Source organism: Delphinus delphis, chromosome 7, assembly GCF_949987515.2.
Source record: "Delphinus delphis chromosome 7, mDelDel1.2, whole genome shotgun sequence".
NCBI lineage: Eukaryota > Metazoa > Chordata > Mammalia > Artiodactyla > Delphinidae > Delphinus > Delphinus delphis.
The window spans coordinates 62,073,004-62,082,093 of record NC_082689.1 but is presented as its reverse complement, the minus strand read 5'-3'; the positions used below and the strand labels follow the sequence as shown (position 1 = coordinate 62,082,093).

Sequence of the window (9,090 nt, the reverse complement as noted above, 5' to 3'; positions counted from 1 at the left end):
CTTTTGGAATCCTCTCCAGACTTCTGCTGAACTCTGACTTGCTTCTCCCTCTCCTCCTCTCAGCGTTTACATGTATCTCTGCTTCAAGTTTGGCTGTCTTCAAATGACCTCCCGTTGGTGGATGGCCCTGTCATTATTAAGGTGCCCTATGCCTCAAACTCCTCTACCTTCTGAGGCTCTTTTGCCTCCTTTCTAGGTTGATGCAGGGCAGGTAACTGGCTTCCCTGGACTTTGTCTCCTCTGCCTTAGACACAGAACCCTGAACCTGCCTATGTGTGGCAGTTGACTTGGGGTCAGGGGACTAGCCAGCCTCTTGCACACTGGGGACTCTGAAACATGCCAGTGTTTACTGTTTGAGCATCTCAACAAGGCATTTCAGCCCAAATGGGGCAAACTCACTTCTTAGCCCAGGTCCACAAAACTTGCCTCAGAATGGGCTACAGCTAGCCTTTGCCTATGGTGATTCCAAACTGATTCTAAACATTTCTTCCAGCAGATTCACACAAAATAAATTTTTCTCCTGGCACAGCAGCCTGGTTTGATTTGGGTTATTTGACTACAAAAGCCCAGAGGCCAAGCATTTATTTAGAAATATTAGGAATCAGCAGCACAAATGAGATTGAGTTTTTGTGAAAAGTTAGAGATTTCTCGTTTAGGAAGGGAGTTCCCGGAGGACCCCATTAGCCAAGCCTCACTAGTAATTAGTCTGATTTCTCAGGCAAGAGGCAGGCTAATTGTCTACCGTCCATTCCGGAAGGCCTAGAGACACTTTAAAACCTACCACCCGTTGAAAACTATCATTGGAAGATTTCCTGCTGTATCTAAAGTCTTTTCTTTCTTTTTTTTAAAAAATAGAACTTTATTGGAGTATAATTTCTTCACAATACTGTGTCAGTTTCTTCTATGAACTAAATGTTGAAACTGAGATCAATATATGAAAATATGAACAAAATGGCTGATTATAAATGTCTTTTCAAATGTCAAATCATGGGTCTATTACTGATGACACTCAACTATAGAGAAGTGGAAAGGAGCTGAAATTTATTAAGCAACACTGTGATATACGTTATTATCCAAGTTTAATAGAAGAAACAGCTGAAGCTCAAAGAAGGTAAATAACTTTCCCAAAGTCGCGCAATGAGTTCGTGGCAGAGCTGGGATTCTATGGACTGAAGTGAGTGCGGTTTCCAGAAGCCAATGTAAAGGTCAGGAAAAAAGCAGCATTGAATTGGCGGCGTTGGAGGCTGGCTGGCTGGCTCTCAAGAGCCAGGATGATCTAGTTGTAACTATGTGATCTCCCAGGGACAGAATCCATTAACCAAGTGTGTACAATGAGGCCGATGTTGAAGCCAGTGTAGATGGCTCGGCTTGGGTGTAACATGTGCTCACCTGAGCATTTGGACTTGTCTCATCATGGCGCTTTTGGGATACAGATCTGGAAGCACACAGCGTGTGGCCCTGTAACAGAGTCCTTGGGGGAGGAAGCTCTAGTGGAACTCTGGGTCATGAAGCCCACAGCAGCTCTGGTGCCTGACACTTCAGAAATGCCCAGAAAGGTTCCTCTTAGGAGTAGACAACTCACAGAGACATTGGCAGCTTAGGTGCAGACAGTTCACCCCACCTCCTGAAGTTTCTTTCTTTCTTTTTATTTATTAAACATCTTTATTGGGGTATAATTGCTTTACAGTGGTGTGTTAGTTTCTGCTGTATAACAAAGTGAACCAGCTATACATATACATATATCCCCATATCTCCTCCCTCCTGTGTCTCCCTCCCACCCTCCCTATCCCACCCCTCTAGGTGGTCACAAAGCACCGAGCTGATCTCCCTGTGCTATGCGGCTGCTTCCCACTAGCTGTCTGTTTTACATTTGGTAGTGTATATATGTCCATGCCACTCTCTCACTTCGTCCCAGCTTACCCTTCCCCCTCCCCGTGTCCTCAAGTCCGTCCTCTACATCCTGCAGTTTCTTTCTGACGCGTTCAGGAGGGCCCCAGCTTGCAGCACTCTCGTGCAGGACACAGAGCACCGAGCTTGGCTGCTTCCCCCTCTCTTGACACCAGGAGGTGGCGCCGTTGCCCACTTGACTTCTCCCGCTCCTCCATTCCAGTGTGTACTGGCCTCTGTCACTTCCTTCCACGCTGCCCCCAGAGGTCTCCCAGCTGTACAGTGTTTGGATGGGGTGAATCCCCTTCACCCTCTCTTGTGTTCCCAAAGTTCCAGGCTTCCCGTTTCTTAAAGAGTTCTCATGGGTTGTGCTATTTTATTGATCCTCCTCCAGTCCTGTGGGCTCCTAGGAACCCTGTAGAGATAGATCCCCAAGGGGCCTGTGCCTTTTGTTGGCCCTTCAGAATTGGAGTGTCTAAGACTCCATTGTTAAAAATGCTGATTTCAAGGCCTTACCCCCAGAGACTGAGTTGGTAGGTCTGGGGTCTGGGGCCTGGATGCCGTGTCTTCAGTAAGCTGCTCAGGAATTCTGGCACAGAAGTTGGGTTGATGAACAGTGGTGTTGGAGCCGCAGTGCTACCCTGCCTGAGCTGTCTGTGTTCACCGGACTGGCTGGATGCCAAGCTCCCGATGGGCAGGGATGATGGCTCACTCGCGTCTACACCTTACTGTCGAGCCCAGGACCTGGCACCCGGTGTGGCGTCAGTAGATGGCTGGGGCATGAAAAAGTCGGAGGTACTGTGTGAGTGGACTTTTCTTTACCAAGTTAAAGAACTGGCTGAAAAATCCTCCTGTCCTTGGTGCACTGTGTTGACAATGGGCCATCCTAAGTCCCACGTGCTGAGAGTAGAATTTAGGCAGAAGGCAGTGGGGAGAGAATTTTAGCAACGTAGGGAACCAGCTCCCAACAGGCAAACAATGGCCAGGCAAGAAGCATTTAGGGCCCAAATCAGAATCTCCACGTGGCTCAGTAAGTGTCTCTGAAATTGTAACAGAGAGGCCGTCAGGCACCTCTAGAAAAGTGGGTGACGGAGCCAGACTGGGTGATGAGCAGGCTGCAGGAAGAGGGGTATTGTATTGCCCTCTCCACCCTGGCACAACCCCACCCCTCCACGGCCCCGGTTTCTTCATGCCTTCCAGATCTCTTAGAGGGGAGTTCATTCTCTAAAGGCATTTTTCACTTTTTAAAGTATTTTTTGGAGGCCAAAGAAGTTTGACCTAAGTGGAGGAATTGGTAACTTCTTCGAGCAGAGATTAGGCTTTGATGGTAAAATCGTCCAATGTGCACAGCCCTTTGATTGAATAAAGCACGCCTGTATCGTGTCCTCATCAGACAGTGGACAGAGGCCTGAGCAGACCACGGCTTTAATCCCGGGAAGGCCCTTGGAGCAAACACCACGTGGCTCAGGGGGCTTTCTAGATTAGGCTTTCTCCCACTGAGGACCCCTTCCTGCCCTGCAGAATCCATGTTTCCAGGACCACAGCCCCCAGATGGCCCTGAGCTCTGACCCAGTGGCGCCTTTGTAACTCTTAGACTGCATCTGGCAGCTTCACAGAGTTGGGGGATGGGACACTGTCTTTATAATAATGCGACCTAGCGGTTGCTGTGTTCTGACTGCGCCTGAACTTCATACATGCCTGGCGTTTCACCAGCACTGCCTCGTTTATACCACATAACAACCCTTTGAGGACTATGCCTCTCCAGAGAAGGAAACTGAGGCTGGGATGGCAAAGCGGGGCACAGTAACTTGCCTCAGGTGTCAGCTGGTGGTCCACTGGACACCCAGGCCACACTCAGTCTCTGTGCTATGCTCGTCTCTACTTTTTTGCCCCCAAAATGGAATTTAAAATCAGTCTCTGTTTTTGTTGATCATGACAGCAGGGCATTGTTTATTTTCTGAACTGGACTTGGCATGAGGTTGTGCCTTCCTGAGTCCATTTTGATGCCTTTCCCTCATGGCGGCCCACTGTGCTCCAAAGTGGTTGCCATCGTAGAACACTTGCTTCAGAATTATAGGTAAATTCAAAATACTTTCCATCTCATGAGCGTCTGTAAGTCTGAGTGGCTTCACAGAGATGTTGCCTTATGTCCTTTTTGTTCTGGTTCAGAAGGTTCAGACTCTAAGAATATGTGAGAATCAGAAGAGCAGCAGATATATTTTTGAGCTTTTTATTTGGAATAATTTCATACTTACAAAAAACTTGCAAAAATAAAAATAGTATAAGAGCCCCTATATTGTCATCATTTTTCTCTACTTGCTTTATTATTTGCATGTTTCTCCACTCTCCATATAAGAAAAAACACACATACACACATACATATAATGGTTAAGAAAAAATTTTATATAACATATATATAATATCTTTTTTTTTTTTTTTTGTGGCACGCGGGCCTCTCACTGTTGTGGCCCCTCCCGTTGCGGAGCACAGGCTCCGGACGCGCAGGCTCAGCGGCCATGGCTCACGGGCTCAGCCGCTCCGCGGCATGTGGGATCTTCCCGGACCGGGGCACGAACCCGTGTCCCCTGCATCGGCAGGTGGACTCTCAACCACTGCGCCACCAGGGAAGCCCCCCTATATCTATTATAATAAGTATAATATAATGTTTTTCTGAACAATTTGAGAGTAAGTTACCTGCTTCATGGCCCTTTACCCCTAAATGTTTCAGTGTGTATTTCCTAAGAATGGCAATACTCCATAACATAATTTAATACCTGACAAAGTACGTTTATCTAATCTCCCCTCCATATATCGATTTTGTTAGATGACTTATCAGTGTCCTTTCTAGCATTCCGCCTTCCAGCACAGGATCCAGTGTGGGGTGAGGTCTTGGATTTTGTTGTCATGTCTTTTAACCTCCTTTAATCTGGCTTTTATGACATTGATCCCCCCTTCCCCTCACACGCACCATTTTTTTTTTTCACATATCTGTGTGCCATCTTTGTGCAGGGGCAATGTTGGTCTTCTTCATACTGTTCCAATTTTACTATAGTTACTGCCAAAGTGAGCACCACACACCATTTGGTTTCGATAGCATGCTCCTCATTGTGCGCTTGTCTGGCGTTTCATCCTGGTTAGACTGAGGTTAGACATATCTCAGGTGATGTGAGTCCTGTCCAGGGTATCTGGAGCCACACAGTGTGATCCGCCCCGCATAGATGATGTTAATTTGGACCTGGTCAAGGTGTTGTACAATTTCTTCATTCTGGCTGCTCTTTTGGTCTTTTTTCCCTTGCCACTAATAAGCAGTGTGTGGGGAGTCACTTTAATTAATATCCCAGCAGCAACTATTGTAAGGGCACTTTTCCCAGCCAAACACTGCGAGCCACAGACGTGGCCTCTTTTCATCCCAGGGAGGCTCCTTCTGCTTCTCGTGACCACAAGCCCGTCTCCTCTTGGCTCAAAGCCCTCTCGGGTACGCCGTATCAGGAGTGGGATCAGACCTGTGGTTTTTAATGCTGTGATTAGGAAGCTGCGGATGGAACTGGAGCAGAGAAAAAGAGGAAAGATGAAGTGTTAATTAGAGGATCTGTGAAGAGGGGGAAAGTGCCTTTAGAAGCCTGGCTTGGCTCCGGGAAGGCGAAAAATGGACTGGAGGGACTGGGAGATCAGGAGAGTTAGTCACTGAGCCACGCTAGTGAAGTTTGGCCTGGTTTTGTAAAACTGAGCCCCTGGCCTCCCACACTCTGAGGGATCAGTAGCCCAGGCCCTTGTCTTAGCAGAGTTCCTGGGGTGGGGGGGGGAGGCATCCTGCAATGTCCAAGGAAGGATAGCTTCTAGAGTGAGCTAGCAGCTGCCAGGGTTTCTAAAAAGACCACAAAATCCAGCAACCTCATAACAAAGCAGAGCCCCAGAGGAGTCATTTAAACTCCTATCTGGCCCCCGGCTGTGCACAGCCATTCCAGGACCAAGTGGATGCCAAGGTGCCTGACAGAGCTGAGCTGTGCTGGAAACACAAAACTGTCCAACCATTCATGGAGAAATTCTACCCAGCGCCCAGGGAAGCCAGGTTTTCATCCAGCTCTCTGCAAAACAAAGAAGTAAATAACGGTGTCTTCATTATTAAATTCTATTGTATGATCTCCAAACAGGCTTAAGAGAGGCCCCTTTGTTAGTGGGCCCCTGAGAAAAAGAGCTGCCGGGAAGCACTGTGAGGCTGTCTCTCAACCTGGGAAGGCACCCTGGTGGATAACGGTGCAGAGACGTTTTTCTATCCATCCATCTATCCATCCATCCATCCATTCTTTTAACCAATGAATATTTCTTGAGTAACTACCACGTACCTAAAGACCCAGGGCACTGAGCTGGAGATTGCGAGGGAAGAAAACTTCCTAATAATGAAAGGAGAAATAGCTCTGTCCTGGTTGGGTGAATAGAGGAAATCTTGACTTTTCCTGTCATTAAGAAAACGTAGAGCCTCTAATGATATTTATAAATACAGAATCTAGAATCTACTGAAAGAAAAGAACTTTGTTTTTCTCTTACTCTAGGGAAAGAAAAGAAAGAAACATAAGCTGGTCATTAATTAGAATCAACCATTAAGTCTGTGAGGTGTGGGGCTGCTAAAAGGTGGTAATTTGCTTTGCAGTTCGGCTCTGTAACTGGGACACAGCACAGCCCCTAGTGAGGCAGTGCTTTTCTATGCTCTCTGTCTTGAGCTTTTGGAAAATAGGTCAAGTAAGCCGGAAGCTGCCCAGAGGGAAAAGCCTGGAAAGAAGCTCATGTGCCAGCCTGTCTGGGGAGCAGAGAGTGGGGACTTGAGATGTAGCTCCGGAGACATGAGTCCCTGCCTCTGCAGGGGACTCCCCCATAGACTGAGGAGGGTGCTAAGGGATGACCAGGTGCCTTAGCTGTCTTGTGCCAGGGGGTCTGGGGGGAATGGAAGCAGCAGGGAGGGCCCTTTTCTGAGCCAATGCGCAGACTCCTGGGAAGGGTTGAGATTTCTGCTGTTTAAGGAATGAAATGGTTGGAAGCTCATGTACCCACTGAAAATGCTCCCCAGGATTATACTGACATGTTGGGCAGGGGTTTCTCCAGGTACCGAGAAATTCTGAGGCTGGATGGTGCACAGCAGAGAGAGGTGCTGTGAAAGAAGCCCCCCTTGGGAGCCATTTCTGCAGGATGAGAGTGTGCTGTCTGACAGCCCCATGTCCCCCATGGGGAACTGGCTCACTCGAAGCCAAACCTAGGGGAACAAAGGTTCTTCTTCCATTCGAACCTTAGGGCTGGGGCAAGACCTCATGCTTTTATAATTCTTTGTAAGGAATGAGGAAATCATTGTGAAGTAACCTTCTGACCATGGCTGGCCTTTCTGTCTCCAGCTACAAACATTGACAAGCTTTTTCCGGAGGTATTTCAATTATTTGCTTGTCCAAGTGACTGGTTATATTTCCAACCAAGCTGATGACCGTGACTATAGAGAGAGAAGGAAGCACACCTGAAGCCTAGTCTCCACTGTGGAAACCTACCACGTGTCACTCTTACCAATATAGGACATGACCAAGAATCACAAAGTAAGAAGAACAAAATAAGCCAACAAAACATCTGAGACTCCAGAGTCGATGTCACAAGATGTTCCATTAATTTTATTTATTTATACCCTACCTACTTGCAAAAAATGTGTCAGAGCACGTTTAGATCGTTCACATGTGAAATCTCTCAGAGCCCCATTTCGAATCCATTTACACGAACTTGGTATGTAATTCTCACAAGTTGTCTCAGCTCTCAGGTATAAAAAGCAGCAGATAGTTAAATGTGGAAGAAGCTACTATAGATAGGTAAACTGATAACAGCAAGAAATTAGGGTCAACAAGAGAGGAGCCAGAAAAACTACTATAAGAGTCCCAAGAACTCAAAACTAACTATCTAGACCCATTTAGTGTAGGGTTAAAGAACCCTTAGAATCTTAAATCTACTCTAGACTGATACTGATGTTTTTATGGATGACCCTAAGTCTCTAAGAGAAGATGAAATTATGTTCACTTCACCTTGTTTAGGAAGTTCGAATATATTTGGTTAGGAAGATTTTTGCCTCATATCACTAAAATTCTAAAATTTTCTGTTTAAATAAATTTTCAAGTATTGGAAGACTTAGTCATCTAGAATGACTCAAGGTTCAAGGTTCAGAGAAGCCCAGGTAGCAAATTTTCATCTTGAACACAGGTGTGTTTAGGGTTTAAATCAGTTGGCTCTTGATACAAATTATACTTCCCATCTTGAAAGGTGTAATTTGCAAATGGAATTAATGTGAATCATACAGCAATGAATCAGAACCACAGGACCAGTTTTTCATTTGGAATCCATATGAGCTTACAAAGGACCAAATGGAAGTGGTGCCTCCCCAAGTTAAAAAAAAGTCTAGAAATATAATTCGAGGTGTTTGATCTGCTAGAACCAAGTAACTTTTTGGTTTGGTTGGTATGTTCTGGATCCCTGGAATTGGCTGGGTGTAGGGCACACTGGCCACTGGTCTTTGGCTGCTAAGAATCCATTCCCCTCCTTACATGGAGGGAATCCTGATGGAGAGATGGGCTCTACCTCTCACATAGAAGCCAGAGACACCCAGTCACCTCTCCTAGCCCTAAAAGGATGTGAGCATGTGACTCATGATTGAGCCAGGATTAGCCTTGGCTTTTGAATCCACAGAGGGTGCTAATCTTTGGTGAAGTCTACACTATTTTAATAAGATAAGGAGAAGTGTCAGGGTAGGGGGAAATGATTGCCCTTGGAAAAAAGCAAGCCTTTTTTGTAGGATAGCCTGTGATGTGTGTGTGTGTGTGTGTGTGTGTGTGTGTGTGTGCACGTGAGTGCGCATGCATGTAATGTGTATATGTGATAGAAATACTCCTAGAGTCACACTTTGGGGTATAGGTGATGATTAGCCAAGGAAAATGGAAACAGTGGTACCAGAGAAAGAATCTGGATCTGCCCTACGTTTACATATTGATACTAGGGTGAGACATGGCCTGGATCCAGTGATACAAAAAGTAAACATAATATTGGTAATAATAGTAATAAAAAATCTTATATTCTTTGAATGCTTAATATGTGCCAAGTACTGTGCTAAGGAATTAGCACAAATTATCTCATTTAATACTTATTGTTAACATATATGGTAGGTCCTGTTCATGTCCATATTCTACA

At 46.0% G+C, this 9,090-nt stretch overlaps 1 non-coding gene across 1 annotated transcript; it reads right to left on the bottom strand.

Moving 5' to 3' along the window:
- Positions 1-4,851: 4,851 nt before the first annotated feature.
- On the bottom strand, positions 4,852-4,954 carry LOC132428783 (U6 spliceosomal RNA). The gene has a single exon (XR_009520183.1). It is a non-coding gene; the product is annotated as a U6 spliceosomal RNA (small nuclear RNA).
- Positions 4,955-9,090: the final 4,136 nt, after the last annotated feature.